Source organism: Castor canadensis, chromosome 8 (genome assembly GCF_047511655.1).
Source record: "Castor canadensis chromosome 8, mCasCan1.hap1v2, whole genome shotgun sequence".
Taxonomy (NCBI): domain Eukaryota; kingdom Metazoa; phylum Chordata; class Mammalia; order Rodentia; family Castoridae; genus Castor; species Castor canadensis.
The window spans coordinates 141,864,692-141,888,226 of NC_133393.1; positions in this window are offsets into that span (position 1 = coordinate 141,864,692).

Sequence of the window (23,535 nt, forward strand, 5' to 3'; positions counted from 1 at the left end):
GGAAGAAGAATCCAGCACTAATACTTAAGCTGGGTTGTTCAGTAATGAGACCAACCTCTGTTATGTAAGGTTTTCTTTGAAAAAATGCTTTCTTATCTTAAAAGTATTTGAAAAGCTCTGGTTTCAGCTTCAACATGTTAAGGGCTTAGAAATGGTCACTCCTGTCCTTACAATAAAAAAAAGAAGCTGAACAAACTGAGAATTGAAGCTTTTTCTTAGACCCATAACAGAGTTGCGATTTTATAGGAAACCACAACCCTGAAATCTGGAGAGTTCTTGGATGACACCAGAGGAACCTGAAGCCTAAAACATCTATACCTATAGTGAACATTAAATGCAGCCAACTTGTAACCAGATTAATATACATTCACCCAATAGACATCTGTTTACCCTGGTTAATATTACCTGATATAAAACATAACCATCTTTCTACAAAAAATTACAAGGCACACAAAAAGCAAGAAAAAAGCAGAGTCTGAAGCATTTAAGTGTCATTCCAAGACTCAGAACATAGATTGTGGAATTAGTGGTCAAAGTCAAGAGCAATATCGAGGTCAACATAACCAATGATAAGTCATGTTGATAGTATGTACCTTTGTTCCCATGAAATAAAAATGGCACTTTACTTCTGTAATCTTCCTCTTAAGATCACACAGTTCTAGTCCGGTTTGAAGAAAACATCATTTATAGCTACACTGAGAGACAGTCTATAAAATACCTGACCAGTAATCTTCAAAACTGTCAAGATCATCAAAAACAAGAAAGTCTATGAAACTCAGTCAAGTGGAGCCCAAGGGGACATGACTATTCAATTAATTTGGGATCCTGGAACAGAAAAACAAAGTTAGGTAAAAACTAAGGAAATCTGAGTAAAGGATGAACTTTAGTCAATAATAACCTCTGAACATTGGTTCATTAATTATAACAAATGCATCATACTCATGTTTAAATATTAGAAATGGAGGTAACTGGGAGTGGGGTCTATGAGAACTCTCTATATTTGCAATTCTGTGTAAATATAATACTGTTCTAAAAAATAAAATTTACAAAAAAAGTTGACAATGTCTCAGATGATGATCACCAAGCTGTCTTTTTTCATGCTAATAAAGTGTGGTTTTTGTTTTGTTTTGTTTTGACTGTTTCGTCTAAGAAACTCAGAGGCCATAGTTATCCATGGCCCACTGGACAAACCCTTAGGAAAAGAAAGACTGCAGGATGTGAGTTGTGGTACCAGGGATGTATAGGCTGCCAAAGTTGAATTCCAAAAGGCAGAAAATTGTGGTGGTTAGATGCACTAGCTGAGTGACTATAAGCAAATTTGTTTTCTATTTGTAAAACAGAGCCCAAAAATAAGAATACCTACTTTATAAGATTGTGATCAAAAGTAAGTAAATTAATATTTGTGTAGTGCTTGTAACAATGTCTGGAATGAGTAAGTCTTATCTAAATCTATGTGAAATATAGAAAAGGCAGTCATCTGAAATTCGTAGTCTATAGGAAAGCAGTAAGATTTGTGGTCAGCATATGGTAGTTTTTATACTTTCTGTTTTTCTGTTAAAACAAAAAACAAAACAAGAAACAAATCCCCATGAGTTTTTCTGAACATTTATTTAAGGATCAGTGAGCAAATTTTGTTTGGCTTTGTGCTCATCACTTCACATATACTTAATGCATTTAATCATTAATAAGTCACAGTTTCTAATACTTTCCTTTCTTTACCTGAAGTATGGCCAGCTCCTACTGAATGTACCTAGACTGCTCCGAACTGCCCTCCTTTCCCTGGCTCAAGTGGATCTTGCAGCTGAATGATAAGGGTATGAAAGGAAACTGCAGCAAACTAGCAGTGGTGCTTGTTTCCAGGTTCCCAGGTCCTGTTCTATTCTTTTAGTCACTTCTCATATCTTAGGAATGAAGTGTCACATCCGGTGAAGTTGCCTAGCTCACATTCTGATGATGTGTGGCTCTCAGGAAGCTGGAAATAAAGAGTGAGGCAGGACTGACTCCATCTGGCCATCTGGTGTCTCTTTGTGACAAGTCTGCCACTCTTGGCTTTGGTTATTTTTCCACCCATGAGCCACAGCTGAGAATCTTCCATCTGCATGTCCCAATTTGTTTTCCTAAGTTGAAGCCTTGGTGTTGGTTTCTGGAAAACAATTTGGATACTAATGGTGGTCAAAACTATCCAGAGGAAAAGTGAAATGTTACCATCAAGTAATGAGACCAGACTACGGAGTGTCTCATATTCTAACTTCAAATGCAGATGCCAAAGATTCAGAAAGAATTTCTATAAAAGTAGCATTGTTGGAATAAGTGACAGTTCCAGACTTAGGGTCTGGGTGTTTGTCCCTTCCAAAACTTAATCTCCTAAATCATATGTTAATGGTCTTTGGAAGCAGAGCAATTGGGGGGTAGTTGGGATTAGATGAAGTCTTGAAAGTGGAGCCCCACAAAAGCATCAGTGGCTTTATAAGAAGAAGAAACACCAAAGCAAGTTTGCTCTGTCTTGCCAAGTGATGTCCTGCACTGTGTCCAGCCTCTAGAACCATGAGCTAAATAAACATCTATTCTTGATAATTACCCAGTCTGTGCTATTCAGTTGTAGCAACAGAAAATGACCCAAGAAAAGAGTCTATTTGAATGTGTGAGACGTGATGTGTTCAAAAGTCTCTCTTTGCTTGTGGTCATCCCTGATACTTCCCATATGACTGATAAGGGTTGTTGCGAGCCCCACTGTAGGGACATATGGTTCAATTCCCTACCATGCTGTTACTTTTCTTCATAAAACTGACTCAACACATCTTAACAAATCATATTCTAGTTGAGGGAACAACCCTTCTGTTCTTTAGTGATGTTTCAGGCTGGATTAATGGCAAAGTCTTGATTTCATCTCCTAATTATTATCATACCTGAGCCTCTGTCTAAAGCTTTCCACATATTTTGTTATGCTAATGTAATCCCTTCCTTATTGGACTCTCTGTTTACTCTCACTCTGTCCTCAACCTGACTACTTTTCACATTGTTTCTAAAGTGACATTTTAAAGACATACCATAAATACATACTGACATTTTACTTAAATAATTAATATTCCCTTATGCCTTTCAAGATGTGTGAAGATGTCAATATTGGGAGGTTTTTTTTTTTTTTTTTCTGAGAGAAGGGATGAAGATGGAAGTGCTAGAATAGCACCCAATTGTTCTATGTGAGAGGGGAAGAAATGGGAGAAAGATGAGGGTTTGATTCACAGTCAAAGTAATGGGATTTTTGGGGAGCGAGTCTATATACCCTGTAATGTGCCTTCTTCCCTGATCCCAGACATGGGAGCCTTTAGTTTCTACAGCAATATAAAAAGTTCTGCATTGTACAAATGTAGAGAAATTCTACATTTTTCAGTAATGTTTTGTGGAGAGAATTATTCTTCGAGGGATGTATGGAAGCACTGAGTCATGTTATAGGAATGTGAGTTAATGTGAGTCAATGCCCTGAATAGCTATCCTTATCTCAACCAGCAAAAACCCTTGTTCCTTCCTATTATTGCTTATACTCTCTCTACAACAAAATTAGAAATAAGGGCAAAATAGTTTCTGCTGGGTATTGAGGGGGTGGGGGGGAGAAGGAGGGGGCAGAGTGGGAGGTAAGGGAGGGGGTGGGGGCAGGGGGGAGAAATGAACCAAGCCTTGTATGCACATATGAATAATAAAAGAAAAAATAAATAAAAAGTAAAAAAAAAAAAAAAAGATTGAGGCAAACCAAACCAAGGTAGGATGCAGAGTTTATCAATCAATAATGCACAAATCTAATCTCCCTGCTCCTCTGATGGTGTCCTCCATGGATACCCATTTCATGACAAAGAGGGATTCAGGTAGTGAGGGCCTGAAGCATTTTAACATGGATTACTAGATCTGGCTCCCCATACTTGCCAAACTACATCTTACATGCACCTTTTCTCAGTCACACATATACACATGTACACACACGTTCAACCCCAGAACACTGAACTGTCATTCTAACAAAGCCTGTCATGCTGATGCTTGCTAATGCACCCTAACAAGGCTATTCTTTTCCTGTCCTTGTTCAGTTGGAAAATGCCTCCTTCTCCTTCCTCTTAGTAGACTTAGGTTCTCTGTCCTCCAGACTCCCATTTTAACTTGGAGATACACATTTATTGTATCATCACACTGTTTTGTAATTGTGTATCTCAGTTCCCATTGCCCTGACAGGAATGTAAGCTCCTTGAAACCAGGTGTAGTTTTATTTCTGTGAAATATGTCTAGTCCTAGCAAAAGGGAAAAGCACTGAGTCTGGCATTTGATGCATCAGTTTCTCCTCTATGACTTATAAGGGCTTTGCAGAGAAGGCACTGAAGAAAAACTATCTAGTAAGAAAGGAAGATATGTTTTCATTGCTTTCCCCAAACATTTTCTTCTTCCTAAAACCTGTTCATCTGGCAGTCCTCAATAAACCATCACTCTCAGCATTCAAGTTCTTGTGTCATCTTTCCCATACCAACTCTAGGCTTAGCCATGAGACTAGCTTTGACCATTAGGATATTGTTGTGAATGAATGTTTGAAAAGTTCTTGCACACTGGGTTTGTCAACTTATAATGTTCTTTCTTGGCACCTAGATACCATATTATGAGGAAGCTCAACGTGCATGTTGGGAGAGCCATGTGGAGAAGAATGGCAGCCCCTGGTGATAGTCACAGGTCCTGCCCATGAATACCATTACTGGCTAGCCAAGTGAATAAGAACATTTGGATCTTTCTAGCCTTCCTAGTTCCTTAGCAATTATCTCCTAGAGCAGAAAAACCCCCAGGTCAATCCACAATTGTGAGAAGTAAATTGTTGTTTTAAGATACTAAAGTCTTAGATAACTTCCTATGCAGCAATAAAAAACAAAAATTATCTCTCTGATCAACAGCAACATTGAAAATGCCTCTGGTATACCAGTCACTGAATTAGTATTTCCTAACTTCACATACATCTTGAGTTAGGTATATATCACAGGTTGGATTCTTTGGGAAACATGCTCTGAAATATTTAGCATGTAAAATGTCTATTGAGCAGTGCTTTGGAGATCAACATCAGAGGAAAAGTCAAACTGTGATGCTGGCCCAGTGACAGCCTTTTCTGGCCCTGTAGGGAGTACTCAAGCTAGAGTGGTCCTTCCAAGTTGTTTTCAGTTAGACCAAGATGGCCAAGCTTTTCACTCCCATGTAGAGCAGTCCTTGGATGTGGGCCATCCTGGGAAAGGGTGTGGCCTTGAATGAAGCTGCCCTCTGCCATGGGGGCTGTTTGCAGCTGAAAACTCTGCCAAAAGTAGTCCAAGGCAACGGGTCAACAAGTTTTTCAACTGAAAGTGTCTCAGGGCAGCAAATTCCCATGTCCATTACAGTAAGTGAGACATTATTATTCCTATCTGACAGATGAGGAAACAAAGGTTCAAAGGGGTGAGTAAATCATTGTTTCAAGGTCATACAACTAGCTAGTGAGAAAGCAAAGAATAAACCCCAAGCAAACACTGACTATTTCCTATTACTTTAATTCATAGACCAATGGCTCTTTTCTCACATCAATTTTGTCACTCTTGGAGTCTTTTAACAATCAAATGAAAGCAGATCCTAAATTCTCTATTTCTCTTCTAAGCTACCTGTTATTGACATTAAGTTCACAATCATCAAAATTATTCTTAGCTAAAGCTATTTTATGTCTCCCTTAAAATTTCAAGGCATAGTAAAGCTTTCAGTATATTTGTAAAATGTCATTGTCCGTGAAAGAAAATGAAACCTCTTTAGAAAAGAACAAACACAACTTCTGAAAAAACTTCTGGAGCCCATTTATAAATTGGAGATGCTGAGATAGAAGCCTTTAAATGCTCTATATGAGATAACAAGCACAATTCACATCGTTCCTGGGGAGAGGTGTGGACCCGTTAGTAAAGTGAAGGTGAACTATTCTCACAGGAGAAAAGAAAGTAAAGAGACTGTGTTAGTTAGCTTTCTGTTGCTGTGACAAGATGCCTGAGGTGACCAGTTTAAGAAGGGACAAAGTTTATTTTGGCTAATGGTTTCAGTCTATTGTTGCTTGGCCCTGTTGCTTTGGGCCTGTGGTAGCACGGTACATTTTGATGGGTGGGTATGGAAGAGGAAACCTAGTTACCACAGCCCCAGGAAGCAAATAAGGAAGAAAAGAGGCCAGGATCCCAAGCTCCCCTGCTAGGGCATTCCCCTCCATGACCTAACTTTTTTCTACCAAGCCATACCTCCTAAAGGTTCTGCTGCCTCCCAATAGTGCCATGGGCTGGGGACCAAGCCTTTAGCACACAGGCCTTTGAGAAACATTTCAGATGCAAGCTGTATCATAGGGGACAGTCTGTTTAGTTGGTAATTCCTACATAACCACAGTCTCCCTCTGTCTTTGTTCTCATTTCGTAGTATTTCAACATGGATGAAAGTGCATTGAAGAAAAAGAACATTATGGAAAGAGTAGGCTCAAGAATCATACTCCAAATCTGATCACAACTGTGTGGAGCAGCTGCAAGGGTTTTGTGTTAGTCAGGTTCTCCAGAGAACTAGAACCATGAATACACACAGATGATCCTCAGTTTATGATAGGATTATCGTAAGTCAAAAATGCATCTAACAAAACTCCAGTACTGCAAAAAAAAAAAAAATTCGTTCACTACATCTAAGCTGCAGTACACAGTAGATTATCAGTTGTTGCCCTCTTGATCACACGGCTGGCTGGTAACTGGGCTCCCTACTATTGCCCAGCATCACAAGAGTGTGTTGTTCCACATATTGCTAGTCCAGGGAAAGACCAAAATTCAATGTTTGATTTCTACTGGGTGAATATCACCTTTGCATTGTCATAAACCTGAAAATTTGTAAGTGTAACCATCTTAAGTTTGGTTGTGTGTATGTTTATATGTATGTGTGTGATTTATTATAAGGAATTGATTCACATGATCTATTATGGAGCCTTAGAAGTAACACAATCTACTGTCTGAAAGCTGGAGAAGCAGGAAAGCCAGTAACATTGTTGAGTCTAAGTAGGAAAGCCTAAGAGCCAGGGAGCTGATGGTGTAAGTCTCAGCCTGGGGGCAGGAAGGATGAGATGACTCACAGAGTTAGGCAGAAGGGGCAAATTCTTCCTTCCTCTACCTCTCATACTATTGTGGATTGAATGATATGCTGGGGGGAGAACTCTGCATTACTGAATCAGCTAGTTTGAATGTTAATTTCATCTAGAAATATTCACACAGATACACCTAGAAATAATGTTTAGCCAAATATCTGTAAGTACACGTGCTCACACACACCCTCTCCCTATGACTCAGTCAAGTTGACAAATAAAATTAGCCATTACAGGTTTTACCTAAGCCCGGGATTGCAGATGTATGTATGTAGGTGTGGGCGTGTTTAGGTTAGAAGATTCTTGCTTTAAAATATACTATAATTTATGTATATGTACTATTCATCCACTCATCTACTCATTCAAAAATACATAACAAGCACTTTCTACCATGCAAGCCTTCCTGGGTATTAGACAGTAGAGAAGAAAAATGTGATCCCTGTTCAAAGCTCATGTCTAATATTCTGCAAAACATTTCATCCCTTACAGACAAATAAGATCAGTAATAACTGATAAAAGCCATAAAACAAAGAGAGCAATGACCACATAACTTATCCAACAACTTATTCCTTCATTATTTGAAATTTTACATTTTTCTGGCTCAAGAGAGAATTAGATTTAGTATTTAAATGCATGTTTAAGAGCACAATCGTACCAGTGATTCCTTAGTTAACTACATCTAAAAGGGGTCCACTCAAGCCATGAGCTCCTACCACTATTCTCCCAGTGTCAGGACACCCTAAGTGCAGGAAAGCTACTTGGTGACACGAAACAGAGTATAATCTTGGTCATTCCCTTCAAATGCTCTAATCACAAACCTTGCTTTTCTGGTACTTCCCAAAACAAATAATAGAAACCTCCAGATAAAAGGGACAGCTTCTATTTTCTAATTCCCTGCATGAATAAGTTAGTTGTGAACTCTACAAATATTTAATAAGAACCAAGCTCAGCTCAACCCATTAAGCCCTCTTTAGTGTTCTCGTTATGAAGCAGTATCAGATACATGTAGGTGAACACACATGTATTTCCTTCCTGTAGTTCTTTGAACCCCACACCGCTTTTCTGTTTAGCAAGGTTTCCATCTCTTGCAATGAAAAGAAGTTTGAACATAACAAAAGAAAGCACAACATTATCTTTATCTAGTAGATATCAAACATTCATTGATCTTCTAGCCTTTGGTGAGGTAGGTTATCATCTTGCTACTTTTTGTGGAAATAGCCATTATAGAATTCACATGCTGTCCAATTCACCCAGGTCAATTGGTCAAGTGTGCAAGTAAATATTTTTAGTACATTCACAGAGCTCTCGATTACCACAATCAATTTTAGATTATTTTCATCACTCCCAAAGAAACTCCTTGTGTTAAAGCTATAGTCTTTCATCTCTCCACCTTTCCCATCCCTAGGCAACCACTAGTCTACTTGTCTCTAGAGATTTTCCAATTCCAGACAAGTTGTGTGAATTAAATCATGCAATGTGTAGTCTTTGGTGACTGGCTTCATCCATGCTGTAGCATGATTTCAAGAGTCATTCATGCTATAGTGGGTATTAGTACTTCATTTCTTTTTATAAATGAATAATATTTTGTCATATGGCCTTATCACATTCAGTTGATGGACATTTGTGTTGTTTCTACCCTTTGATTACCATAAGGCTGCTGTGAACACTTGTACAAATATTTGTGTTGATGCATATGTTTTTCTCATGGGTATATCTCATAGGTGTATCTAGAATCCTTGAGGAATTGCCAGACTGTTTTTCCAAAGTGTCTGCACAATTTCCTATCCTCACCAGCAACATCACTGTCTTCTTTTAGCAAGTGAAAAAGCTCATGTCATAGAAAAATGGGGATTGAATCCTCCAATGACTGCTCATCTAGTGGGTCAGTAAAGAAAAAGAACTAACACTGAGTACTGAAAAGAGAGCAATTGGAAGCAGCAAGAGAAGAAGCCATATCAAACAACAGACAGAAGGTCAGAAATATCAGTGTGAAAGTAATTGTAGGCAGCATAAAGGTAAATTGCAGTAATTACTGAAAAGAATGTTTTTTAGGATGTGACCAATGGAAATACATGGTGATTCTTAGGTGTTTCAGGAGGAGCAGCGTAGGAAGAAGCCAGACTGCAGGGGGTGACAGAGCAAATAGAAGGTCAGGAGGTGAACAGTGTGTGGGCAGCCCACTTCTGAAAGTCAGTTGTGATGAAAAGAGCAGAAATCCTCCATCCTTAGATTGGAGGGGCCTGGAATGGGTCCATAAAGGCAAAAAGATGGAGTGATGAAGATATTGTAAAACTGAAAAGATAGTGAAACGGAAATGAGAAAAGCTGTGGAAAGCAGGCTTCCTAAGAGCTGGGAGACAGGTAAGCTTTGGGCAGGAGGGAAACCTGTGGTCATCTCTGAGACCAGGGACAGAAGGAGACATGGGCAGCTCAGATAAGAAGGATTGGGGCTAGGTTCTGATATGATAGTCTGATCATATCCTCTAGAGTTTTATATGTTGATTGGGCTCTGAAATCCTAAGAAGACACTAGGATGCCAGCTGGCTTACTTTCTCTTTCCTCCTCCCATACTCAACAGGAGATCCACAGGCAGAAGATTCTAGGCTCCCACCCTATATCTATGATGACCTGCCAACAGTAGCCAGTACAAAGGATACCCAGACACAGAAGGGCGCTGCAATCTTTTAGTCTACCTACCCATTCAAGAAAGACTTCAGTTTTGAGCCATTCTTGAGTGTTTTGTGTTTTCTGGGTTTCTCTGAGCATTTGTTACAGCATTCATCGAAGCTGGACTTCCTGGAGCAGTCAATTCAGATTCCCAAGTTACAAGGTATCAATTTAGAGGATCTTTCTGATCTGCCATTCATCATGTTTGTGCCTTAGGATATTTGCTATATAGACATTTTTAACCTTCATAGCTGCCCCTCTCCAAGTCTTCCTAACTGAAATGCCGGGAAATAGCTCATTGTTTGTTAAAGCAGAGTGATGATGCATACTTCCAGTAAGTCTCTGTCATTCCAGTTAGAGACTGATTTCTAGAGCTTCTGGGTCTTTCATTGGAGAAGAAGGACTAGAGCACTTTTCCCACCGTGCCTGGGTGATAGCAGAGGCATTTTAATCAAATCCAGCATAGAAAGGTAAGTTTTGTTACACTGGCTCCAGCTGATAATTAGCTACAAAAGTTTGACAATCTCAGAAAAAAATGTTCGGCATGACTACATGTGGTTTAGAATCTAGATTACAAGTTCTGGGGGTGGTGAGGGGCAGAGGAGTCTGTGTTCTCACATAAAATGAGAACCTTTGCTATGGAACACCAGGACACCTCCCGGGACCCCGCGAGCACCACTTCCGAGCAGCTGCAACCACTTACGCTGGTCTATGTCTTCCCTCTGCAGAGAAAAACAGCCAGTTCCGGGGTCCCTTGCAATTCTGAATGTGGTCTCACGTAATTCAGGTACAAGGAAACATACCATGGCATAAATAACCTCCTTTTTACATTTTTCAAGAATGTTTGCATTCAGAAAGCTCTTCCTAGTGTTGTTTTGATAACAGCTGGTGGAAGAGGCATGACCAGTATTTTTACCTGAGGACCATGAAGGCCACAAATTGTTCCCAAATTCAAATAACCAATTTGAATAGGACCAAGATTATTTCAAGTTCCTTGGCAACATCACTCTGAAGTTTACCCATCAGACCATATATAGCGGAAAGCATATAAGAAGCAGTAACCTCCTTTTGTGTGTGCCTGTAAGCAGGAAATACTATCAGTATGGCTTGAGCATCTATGGGGCAAGAAAGGATTTTATTTGAAAGACACATGGAATAGGATTCGTGTCTGCAGCACACATGCTGGGTCTTTTAAAGACCTCAAATTCTCCAGCCTGCTGGAGTTCTCTTGTTCTATGATGCATAAATAATAACTGCTTGAACATCCGTCCTACAAACACTAGGAACCACACTGGGCCTCATCCACAGGATTCTCTAGTTCCTCAAGACTTGCTCAGACTTCTGAATTCTTGACCTCTTACTGATTTCTCCTCATAGAACCATTCATTCCTTGCTATTCTCTGTCCACCAAGTTGACCTTTTCCAAAATGCCACCCATACAAAGATGTTATGTCTACTATGATTGAAGTGAAGGCTTTGAGGCGTTGCCCAAAAGCAATGGATTAGCAGGGTTATGTTGCTGGAAACAGCATAAAAGTGAATAAATAGCTCTTCTTAAAGTTCTGCTGGCTAAGGTAGTCCCTCTAGTCCAAATGGAATCTCTGTGTGATTTAGAAAAGAACACATGTTCCTAGAGACCTCTATTATCATTTGCTGAGAAATGGTTTCAATAACTTTGTGAACCAGGAGGCCAATACTTTCTCTGGAGTTGTGCAGTATACAATGGGTACAACTAGAAGAAGGAGCCATTCCCACCACTAGGACTTCTCTCTGGCTACCTCTTTTTCCTGAATCTTTGTGCCACTGTCTCCTTTCTCTGCCCCCTCCTTCCACCAGTCTTCCTTAGGTTCCTTCTAATCCCTTTCTTTTCAGGTTATATGGAGACATTTATCATTTTTCTCTACTATGTAGAACATTTAATTTCCTGTTTCTCTCTCTCACCCATTTCACCCCTGGCCCAAGGATTATTCGTCCTCAACTGAAATGGCCCATGCTGATATTTTGCTACTAGCTCCCTGTGGATTTCTACTTCCTGGAATCTCATGGGTCATTTTAGTTCTGTAAGCTATCATGCTTGATTAATTCACTCATAGGATGAAATTATTTAGAATGAAAAAAACTCTATAACATGTTAAAAGGAATTTCAGGAACATTATTTTCATGTCTTCTTCCCAGAATGCTATGAAGTAAATTCTACCCGCCCCTGCCACACCATTTTACAGATGAGAAAATTAGTGTCAAGAGAAACTTCAGCTGTGCAGAGCTCACACATCCAGTAAATAAGGGCTTAAACATGATCTACTCATGTCAAATCTTCTACATTTTCTGCTGCATTACAGCTTCTCTGGTTCAGAAAGAACACAATAGCCCTGAGTTCCCTTTCCAGTGTAGATGTTGAAAAAATATGTTCTTTTGCAAAAATAAAAAGCCCACAAAACACGATTCCACACCAAACAAGTCTTCAGTCCAGAATCCATACTATTAAGTTTGCAGCAGGACAGACTTTGAAAGAGGCCTTATAAAATCACAAAGTTGAAATTGTCTCTCAGTATTTTATCTAAGTAGACTGAATCTAGTGGGGAAAACAAAATCTTTTCCCAGGGCTTCACAGGAGGAGAAGCTGAAAGATTGAGAGCTTGTGAGAAATAACAGATACTTAAAATATATTTGATTAGAAATAGTAGAATGGTAGAAATAGAGTTCTAAAAAATAATAAATAAAAATGTACAAGATTTAGAATGATTTTTTTAAGAATGATAATTTTAGGGTTAAAAGGGACCAGAAAGAGTACCTAAGACTCCCTTTCTTTCTGTAAAAGAAATAATATTTTGGGTCACAACTAAGATCAGGTACATAATTTATAAGGCCCAATGCAAAATAAAATTTTGGGGCTCCCTAAACAAAAATTATTAAGAATTTAAGTACAGAAAGCAGTCATTAAACCAAGTATGCCATTCTTCTAGCAGAGTGCCTCGTGATTTCACAGGTCACACAGCTATGAAGCCATCTTTGTCACAATATTATTAATATTCAACTTATATTTATATGGCAATTTATAGTTCACAGAACCTTTCATAGATAATTGAGTTTGAGTTTCATGATGGCTCAGTGGAGCAGAATGAGAGCTGTCTGCATTCTTATAACATTCCCACACAGGGATGAATTTACCAACCATGACATTCTGATTGACTAAAATGACTTTATGCTCTCTGTGACATTTTTGTTTAATATCACGGTGTTAGCAGTATCTATTAGATTAAGCAGGACACAGTTAAATTGGTCATGGATTTTTATTCAACAAACTCATTATTAGTGTAATAAGCTGAACTCATTGGTAAGCATGTCAAACATCTGATTTGAATTTCACAGTAACTGAATGGAGGACCTGTGTTACATCCCATTGTGCAAATGAGCACGCTGAGGACCAAGAAGCAAAGCTGCACATTCAAGATCACAGATTACTCAATGAAATAATTAGGATTAAAATGTAGCTCCCATACTGCTCTGTGAAGCTCTTTTAAAAACTACTACAGTCTCTAAAGTGAGAGCTTGAATATAAATTTCAAATTGTCTGATGAGAAAATTAAAGCCCAATCAACCAGTAAGTCACTATTTTTCCTTTTCTAGCTCCTTCTGTTACAGTTAGTAGAAAGTTCAGAAGTATAAAGGTAGGCTAGGCGCGATGGTTCATGACTGTAATCTCAGCTACATGGAAGGTGGAGATAGGGAGGATGGTGGCGAGCATAAGCAAAAAGCTAGAAAGACTATCTTAACACAAAAGCTCAGTGAGGTGGTGCATGCCTGTCATCTCAGCTACACAGGAAGCATAAGTAGGGGGGTTGTGGTCTGAGACCAGCCTGGAGAAAAAAAATGTGAGACCCTAGCTGAAAAATAACTAAAGCAAAAAGGGCTAGTGGTGTAGTTCAAGTGGTAGAACCCTTACCTACCAAGTGTGAGGCCCTGAGTTCAAACCCCAGCACCACTAAAAAAAAGTAGTATTAAGGTGAAAATTTCCTGTACGTTAAAGGATTGCCTAGTAACTGAATTAAAAAGTAAATAGATTGGCCTCAGCCCTGCCCTTCTGGAGGTGACACTGACTTTTCATTGAATGTAAGTGAGCTTTCCGCACTTTGTGGTGGTTTTGCATGTTGAACAAAGCCACGTGAATATTTCTGATCCATGGTCTACAAACAAAAGAGTGTGTAGCACTTCCAAGGTAGAGGCAGAGAAAAGTTCCTTCATGATTCTTTGATTTTCTCTTTCCCAAACTCAATGACTCCAGAAACCATGCTTTGAGATAATGGAATCACACACAGTAGGTGCACAATGGCTCCCCAGGGTCACCACTTGGAAGAGAGCTTCTCCAGAGAGCCACAATGGACTTGGACAAGAGAAGTTTTTATGTGAAAGTCACCAAGACCTGGGAATTTATTTATTACTGCAGCCCAACCTAACATCAGCCTGACTATATTCTTCTCATTCTGGATTGGTTCCCCTTCCTTGTCTTTTGACTCTCAGTGACTATAATTAACATATATAAAGGCTTTCAAACTTCCTCCTTCAGCTGCTTTTTGAAAGCTCTGGCAGCTGTTGGGGTTCTGCTATTTTCAAAGACTGACTGAGGCCTCAAACTATTTGATTTTACATTAGATACATACAGGCTTGACCCAAAAAGCTGAAAGACTGAGAGTATCCAAGAATCAGAGGCTTCCATGGTTACTAGGCCTTTCTAAAATAAATGAATTTAGAAAAGAAATGATCAAACCAGGAAGTGATAAGCAGATTGTCTATTTTACTAATCCAGGTGCTTGTTTTCAGGGAAATTTTAAAAGGGAGAATGTTTCAGCTACTTGTTTTCTTTCACTAGGGATGGTATAGGAAAAACCAAGAATCCGCAAGTATAACCATGGATCAAATATTTAAATAGCTAAATTAAAAGTTAATTTTAAAATCAGATAATATGAAGTATGATCATCACATAGGCATAAGTATGAACCTGACTTACACCAAAAACATATAGAAGGTCTGAAGTTTCCTCTTCAGAGGTTAAGTGCTTTGGCCAATGACATTCCTCCAAACACCCAACATCTATGACAGCTGTTCTCACCTTTTTATCTTATGTTACATGGGAAAAATTTTGGGTGGTATCTTAGCTCAGGCTGCCATAAAAATACCATAGACTTGGTGGCTTAAACACAGAGATTTATTTTTTCACTGTTCCAGAGGCCAAAGTCAATAATCAGGAAGCTATCATGCCTAGCTTCTGGTGAGGGCTTTCCTTTGCTGTGTAGATAACTGTGATCATGGTTTATGCTTAGATAACCTCTTCTTTGTGCATGTATTGGGGGGGCAGAAAGAAGAGGAGGAAGAGAAAAAGAGAAAGAGAAGAAGAGAAGAGAGGAGGAGATAATTTCTCTGGAGTCTTACCTTATAAAGCACTGATCTCATTATGAGGGCCCTAGCCTCATAACCTCATCTAAACCTAATTACTTGTCAAAGTCCCCATTTCCATATATGACCACTAGGAAGATAGGATCTCAACACATGAATTATAAGTTTGGAATGGGGAATGGGGCAAGTGGGAAGCATGGACTTTGCAAATGAACTGCCCATTGCTAGTAACTTTGCTAAGAGCAAGTAAGCTAACCTCTGTAAGCAGACAAAAGACCTCTGAAATAGCACAGGAGAAAGGCAAATGGTCCTGAATTAGGGTGATGGCAGTGAAAGAGGAGGTGGAATACTCATGATTTGGAAAAAAAAGTGGAAGAAATTTAACACAATCACCAAGGTTGAGTGCTAGAGCCTGAGAGAATATTGCTGCCATTCACCCAAATTGGCAAGGAGAAGGAACCCATTTAGGGAGAAGGAAGGGAAAGGAAATTGCTTGGCAATCTGCTCACTTTGGGATTACCATGACTTTGTGTGAGAATGTTGTAATGCCAAAAATGTCCCTTGTGAGGAAGATGGCACCATCCAGGCTTTGGGGAAAGGGGGAGAAATAGAGGCTGCATTGGACGAATGTCATGAGTTATTTTAATACCGAGCTAAAATTCCCTTTGAATGGACGTAATTCTTATACCAGCAATTATTTCTGGGCATTAAAGTTTTGCCATACTTGTAGTAACTACCACTTGTGGGCATAGTTGGCTAGTTGCCCCTTTCCTGGCAAGGATGGCTGGAATAGACCTGCTTTACAGCACCACTCAGGCACACAATTACTATGGACTATAATTTTTACACATACACTGAGTATCCAGGCAAGGAAACTTACCTGCAGGAGGGCTGGAGGAAATTGACTGGAAAGTTGGCCCTGGAAAAGAAAAGAAATACAATAAGTAAGAGGTATAAGCAGGAACCTTTAATGAGATTCCTGAAAGAAGAGAGAAAGAAAGAAGAGGGATGTGAATGACTGAGTCCTTCTAAGTCCCAGGGTAAATGTTGAAAATACTGAGATTAAAAATACACCATCCTTCAGCTCTCAGTCCTCTAGTAGAAAAGTCAGGTACAGAGGTAAGTACAAGACTGAGAGCATGAAGGTCAGGGAATTTTAGGTAAGAAAACAGGTTCAAGAAGTTAAATGATTTGTTTAATGTCACTGTGTGGTCTTAGGACTCTATTGCTTACACATGACAGAAGCCAAATTCAAACTTCAGTGATATGTAGTTTAACGATGGGGAAGGTTTCTGACAAATGTGATACTAGTTGGTTTCATCAACTATGATTAATATCTCAGAGTGTGTTCACACAAAACTTGGTCAGTCACTCCATATGCAATAACTTGATTACATAAAGAGATGCAGTAAACATGAGATATATGAAGCTGTTGCTGGTGTAACATGGCAGCTGTTTTACACTAAACCTTTTTTATAAGCAGAAATGCACTCTGAAATAGTGAGAAGAATTATAGTAAATACATGAACCATAGTCACTTGTTACCACTGTCAAGTATTATGTAGTGTACACAATTGTATGTACTATACTTTTACAGTACTGACAGTCACTAGATGTGTTTCCACCAGCATCACCACAAACATACAAAAAATATGTCACACAAGGGCATTAGTTTGGTGATGATGTTAGCAGTTATAGGAATTTTGCAGCCCCATTATCAGCTTGTGTGACCATTAATATATATGTGGTCTGTCGTTGACAGAGTGTCATTATAGAGTATGTGTTTACAGTTCCAATCCCCCCCCACCAAATCCACAGTGGCTCATGTCATAGGAAACTATAGGGTATAAAAGTTGATCAGGCTTCTTTCCAGGATTCAGGTGGTCCATCTGAATCCATCTGTCTTGGACTGTTCTGTTCTGCATTGCTTTACTTTCTGGAAGGCTCTCCTCCACAGGGAGGAAAAAGGCTCCCAGAAGCCACAGATTGCCATGGTCTTGCTAGTTTGTAGCCCATCAATCCCCAGAAGGATTATGAGTGGCCCTGCTCTGTGGCCTTGAACCAATCACTGTGTAAGGTGGGATTGTGAGCTCTGATCACATGTCCATCCCTGAGGTGGAGCAAGCAGGACCAACACATGGCTGACATCCCCACCAGAATCTCCTTTAGTAGTGTGAGATATTTCCACAATGAAATATGTGGGTGTCATCCTCAAAAGAAGAGGAGAAACATAATACATGTCCTTCACACTCATTTAACAATTTCACAGAGTTGAGCTGAAAGTTCAGGCTACATTCCAAAGTCTGCATCTCTCTACCATACAAAATACACCTCCTACACTCCCTGATGGATGAGAACAGGAAGACTGGATGATGGTACAGAGGAAAGGAAAGGCAGAAATCGTTCTGGGAGGTCAAAACATCAAGGAAGAAATGAGAAGAGGAAACAAGAGAAGCGGGACAGGGAGAGACTGTGGGAAAAATAAAGCAAGGATTGAGAAAAAGCACAGAAGGGCCATCCTGCAACCTTCAATCCCTCTTCTGGAATCGCTGCCAGAAGCTGCTGCTATTTTTCAGAAAGCCTTTTCCCTTCTCCCTTGTTAAGATGCCGGGAGACAAATGCCCCATTAATCTTTCAAAAGGCTTCTTTGGCTTCTAGGGGCAGACCATGCACATTTGGCTCTACTCCCTACATTCTTTTTCCTTCCCAAAGGCAGTGGGATTGGCAGAGCAGCCCAATTACCCATTAGGACTGCAGGAACCAGTGGCTGTCACCATACTGGCTCAGCTTCACCAGGGAGCTAGTTGTCAGCCCTGCACATAAAGGATTCTCCTACTGTGTGTTGAGCCAGACCATTTTTCCACAATCTTATTTCTTGGGCTCATTTGTAGTAGCCAAAGCCAAACCCAGAGCTCAATTTGCTACCACCCCATCAGGCCACTGCGTGAACCTGGTATATAGTCAGGGAACACAAAGAACTTCACTCTTCCAGCAGAGCTGACAGTTAGGGTAGAATGGGCCAAAAATAGCCACATGGAATAAAAAGTAACATGGTGCAACAGTAGTGTAATGAAATCAATCATAGCAACAGAAGAAATGGCACAAAAGAGACCATCCTTTCTCCCTAAACACCTTCTATGATCTAAAGTCTGTGTCAGATGTGAATCAGATCTGGACTGGTGGTAAGGACACTTGTCTTCTTCACTCCTGATGCTTCCTCTCTGTGAAAGGAGTCCAGTTGGAGTGATATGGTTGGATCTCTTCACCCACTCCATCCTTGGAGAGCCTGAGGAATAGGTGAAGAGTCAATTGGAAAGAGTGACATGTTGCCACTACACTTGCCAAGACTCTGAGGTATGCTGGTCTCAGCCCTACCAGCTGGACTCTTTGATGTCACTGCCAACTGAGAAGCCTACTGCTTGCTATGAGCTGAATTATGTCCTCCCATTCTTCTAATCCCCAGTACTTTAGAAAATTGTATTTGGAGATAGGTCTTTAAAGAGGTGATTAAGGGAGGTCATTATGGTGGCCAATAACCCAATGTGATTGGTATACTTATGAGAAGACACAGACACACACAGAGGGAAGACCATGTAAAGACACAAATAGAAGATGGTCATTTATAATCTGAGGAGAGATAGGTTTCAGGAGCAACCAGTCCTTCTGACACTTGGATATCCAACATATAGCTTACAGAATTGTGAGGAAATACATGTTTGTTTGTTAAGCCATGCAGACTGTGGTATTTGTTATGGCAATGCCAGCAGACTGTTAATATTCTTGCTCTCACTGGGCTAAAAGCCCTTGCCCAGTACACTGAAAAGACAATCAAACAAACCCTACCCCGTACCACCTCCATACCCTTCACGGAGAAGATTGCTTTAGTCCTGGATTGCTTCATGGAGAAGATTGCTTGTAGTTTCCTGGATTAAACTATAATAAGTCCAAGAATTTTGCCTCAGTTTATCTTTCTTTTGTTTCATTTCTCTTCTTGTTCTGTTGCTAGGTAAAGAAATAAGGATCTTTTTATTGGTCTCCCCTGAAAACTCCAGATTAGATTACAACAGTTAGGATAAGCAAAGTTATGCAGTGATGACAAATAACCTTTAAATCCCAGTGGCTGAACAAAACAATAGCTTGTCCTTGCTCACATTCTGTTAGTCTACTAAGTAGAGCTTGGGTCCTATGCATTAACATAGCTTAAGAGAGAGCCTACTCATCTTAGCCACAATGTTCTCAGATCACCAGGATCCACGATTACCACATCACTGCAGTAGTGGGAAAATAACATGGTGAGTTGCACACTGGCTCTTAAGTCTCACCCCGAAAATGACAGGTATCATGTCCAATCAGAACTCAGAACTCATTGGCCAATCAGATCATTTGCCCATGGATAACGTCAAAAGAGGTTAGAAAGTGAAATCCTATCCTGTGTCCAGAAGAAGATCTGGAAATATTTGTGAGTGGTCCTAATAACAACCATATGGAATATAGTCCCTGCCTGCCACTGAGGAGGTTACAGTTCAGAAAAGACCAATGACTAATTGCACCCAAATTGTCATTTTTTTGTGATGAAATTGCCTTAACTGTATGTGTGTGTATATGTATGTATGTATGTGCGTTGGGGGAGGGAAGACCCACCTGAAGGTCCTCAGATGAGCCAGCCTATAACAGGTAAGGCCTTGGAAGACATGACCATGCTTCTACTAAGCCAATGTGCAAATATCTGCTAAGCACCTAGAGATATTCTAAGCGTAGGCACTGTCCTGAAGCTTGCAGGATTTGTGGCATCCTGACCTCCCACCAACTAAATGCCAGTAGGATTCCCCAATCATTGTGACAACAAAGCTATCTCACTGATCTCCAGCCTAAAGACAGGAAGAATTATGGCAGAGTTGTCTTTTCTGTTAACTTGTCAAGATAGAGGAAAGCCATTCTATTTGGTAGAGGAGCATTCATTTTTCAGGCTATTTGGTTGGAGGGAACATTTGGAGACAAGAAAAAGGATAGGTTTCTATCTTGATAATCCCAAAGCAAGTTATAGAATGCTCACAGAATGTGGTCATTCTATGATCAGAGTTGGTAGAAACCTTAGAGAACCATAAGTCCCTTACTTTTTCAAACAACTGGGATCTGATTACTAAAAGAACATTTTTTATCAGAACCCCAGGTGAGGGGAAAAAGGCACTCCCTTCCTCACTATATCTTAATTGCATCATCATCTTTCTTCCCTCAGGATGCTGTAACAAAATGCCATAAACTGGGTGATTTATAAACAATAGGAAATTATTTCTTCCTGTTCTAGAGTCTGGAAATCTAGATCAGGATTCCAGCATGATCAAATTCTGGTGAGAACTCCATTCTGGGTTGCAGACAGCTGATTTCTTATTATGTACTCACATGGCAGAAGAAGGCAAGAGAGCTCTCTGGTCCTTTTTGCAAGGGCTCTAATCCCAGTCATGAGGCTCCACCCTTATGACTTAATCACTTCCCAAAGGCCCTAACTTCTAATACCACCACACTGGGGTTTAGGGTTTCAACATATGAATGCTTGGGGTGGGGAAAGGTGTTCCACAAACCTTCTGTCCATTGCCTAGTCCCTTCAACACTAACCTCTAAAGCTCTTACACGATACCTACTTGTCTACTACTTTGGATTTGGTTAGGTGGAGGCAGAGGGAGTGAAGGGGGGAGAGGGAGAACAGGGGTTAAAAGTAAGTATAAGGAAGAGAAAAGCTGAACAAGAATTTACAGAAGGACGATTCTCTTTTAGATTGAGAATTCAAGTCACTGATTCTTAGTTGTGGGAATTTAAGCCATGGAAAAAGACCCAAAGTACAGTGGACTTCTGGGTTGTCTAAATAAGAACTTAGAAAGCACCTGGCAGCTTCTGTTGAGTAGGGGCCCTGGTGTAAATACCAACCATTATTATCATTCATATTTATAGTGTAGTTTCTAAAACTGGCAGCCTAAGAGGTCAGCAGGACTATTTGAGAATGAAGGTGGAAAGCAAATTCTAGGCATCATCAAAGCTGTCGGTTTCCTCTTCCTGTTTTAGAATGACAACATGGTTTGTAAAAGGATGAGAAAGCATTTACTTTGATGAAGTGGCTAGATACTCCAGATGTTAGGTCACCTGCTCCAACATTTCAGCTGTTTCTTGCAAATTTGTTTCATCTAAGTCCTTAAGCTAGTTTCAAGCCTTGGTCTCCAAAGCAGAATTAAAAGCTATAAAAATAACCCACGGGTACAACTTTCAGGCTGGAAGACAGATGCTGCAGGCCTAAGCAGTCTTCATAGTTACAACTGCTTCTATGTTGGTGTTGCTCTAGAATTTCCAGAAAAGACTAGGGGTGTCTGATAACCACACAGATTCACCAGGAGCTTCTTCATCATCAAAGTATCTGGGGGTGTGGGTTGGTGGGTCATGGGGAAGACTTGTGGGACCTTTGCCAATGACTCAGGGAAGCAGGAAAACAACTCCTAAGTCAGTGGCATCTCAAGTGTGGCTGTTCCTTGGCTCCCTTCTGCATGAACGGGCCTGGGGTTGAGTGGACAGGTGAGCTAGGAAATACCACTGCTCCCTCAGCCCACTCTGCAAACAGGTGCACACTGCTGCTTAGGAAATCCAGTGATTATTTCCATGTCCCTCATAAGGACAAGGTTTTATGTCTCATATACAGCTGCAACCAGCAATTACACCAAGAAGTGTGTATATGTAATGAGAGAAATGGCTCATTTTGTCTGAGGACATTTTGTGCCAACTTTGGCTTAACTTTGTTCCTGTGCCAAAATGGATCATCTAGGATCCCAAAAATCAGTTGGTAGAACTGGTCTAGGAAGCAGAGAATAGAGAATGAGGGCCCAAAATCTACTATAAGTGTTCCAGTAGAACCAGAAAAGAGAAGCTTTTCATACTTTTTTTTTGTGGTACTGGGGCTCAAACTTAGGACCTACACCTTGAGCCACTCCATCAGCCCTTTTTTGTGATTTTTTTTTTTTTTTTGAGATATGGTCTCACAAACTATTTGCCCAGGCTGCTTCAAAACACAATCCTCTAGGATCTGCAAGCCCCAGGCTGTTTCTGTTTGATATGGGCAAGTCCTCAAGGGGGTGGACAGGAGAGGACAGTGGGTAAGCCAATTTCTTTAATAAATGGCTGCATCAGTATCCTCCACCTTTCCCCATGTGAGGCTTGGGATGGAGTCAGCCTCCCAGTCCCAGGACTTGAGGACATAACCATGTCTTCTCAGCTCCTATAAAGACCATGCAATTCTCCTGGTTGCTGAGTAACCAAGGACTTTTCTTCTTGAAATAAGCCCTGATATCCACATTTTAGCTCTTCTAGTTCCCAAGTGGGAAAGTGGGCTGTCTTTAACCTTAACATTCCCTCTAGTCTTGAGCCTTTTTTCTGCATAGTGTCCAGCTAACCAGTCTCAATAAGACCCTGCTATCTGGTCTAACCATCCCCTTCCTAAAGGGAGGACTGAATTCTGTTTTGATGACCCAGCCTCTTTCTGTATAATTTCAGGTCGACAGTTTCTGACTCCTGAGTGAATAACAGGGATTTAGCTCAACTGCTCCTCAACTTTCTCTTGGACAATATCCCTACCTCTGGCTCCTAGGATGGAATAAAACCATTATATAGTAATCTACAAGGCCTGTGCATCCTTCCAGAGGCTGTCCTTTTGTAGCAGGGCTAGTGTCCTCACTCTAAATTGGACTTATGGAGTTGATTTTCTCTCATTCTTCTCCATCCCTAACTTGCTAAAAATTTAGGCTGTTTTGGGTATAAGTCCATCCAGGTGAAAGTAATCTATAGCCTCCTTCCATCTCTTTTATAGTACAAGCTCCAAATCCCCTGAGAGCTATGGGATGTTTTTAATATTTGAGTAAAAGTCTAGCTGCCTAAAGTTCCTTCTCCGTGGGATCCCGCTATCCCAGGTGTGAAGCATGGGGAGGGTATCAACTTGGATTAGATTTTAAGCAAATGTGCACACTCTAGTACTTGGAGAAACTCCTTTAGTAGACTGCTTAATAATAAGCGTTCTAAGGTTGCTATGCAACCCTAGAATGTTTATTATCCTACCTAGTCAACAAGTGTTTTCATAGCACTAAGGAATGAAATCCACAGGAAAGGTGACATTCATACTTCAAATCCAGAGTCCTACAGGAATCTCACAGAGGGAACATTTCAAGGAATAAGTTATGTATGTACCTGCCTCTTGCCTGAATGGAAGATCATAGCAGGCTTTGAGGCTACCTTAGGCATGTTCTTGTGGGTCATAAGTCCTTGCAGTCTACTATGGCAGAGTTTCATGGATAGATTGATGGGATAGCTCTGGTT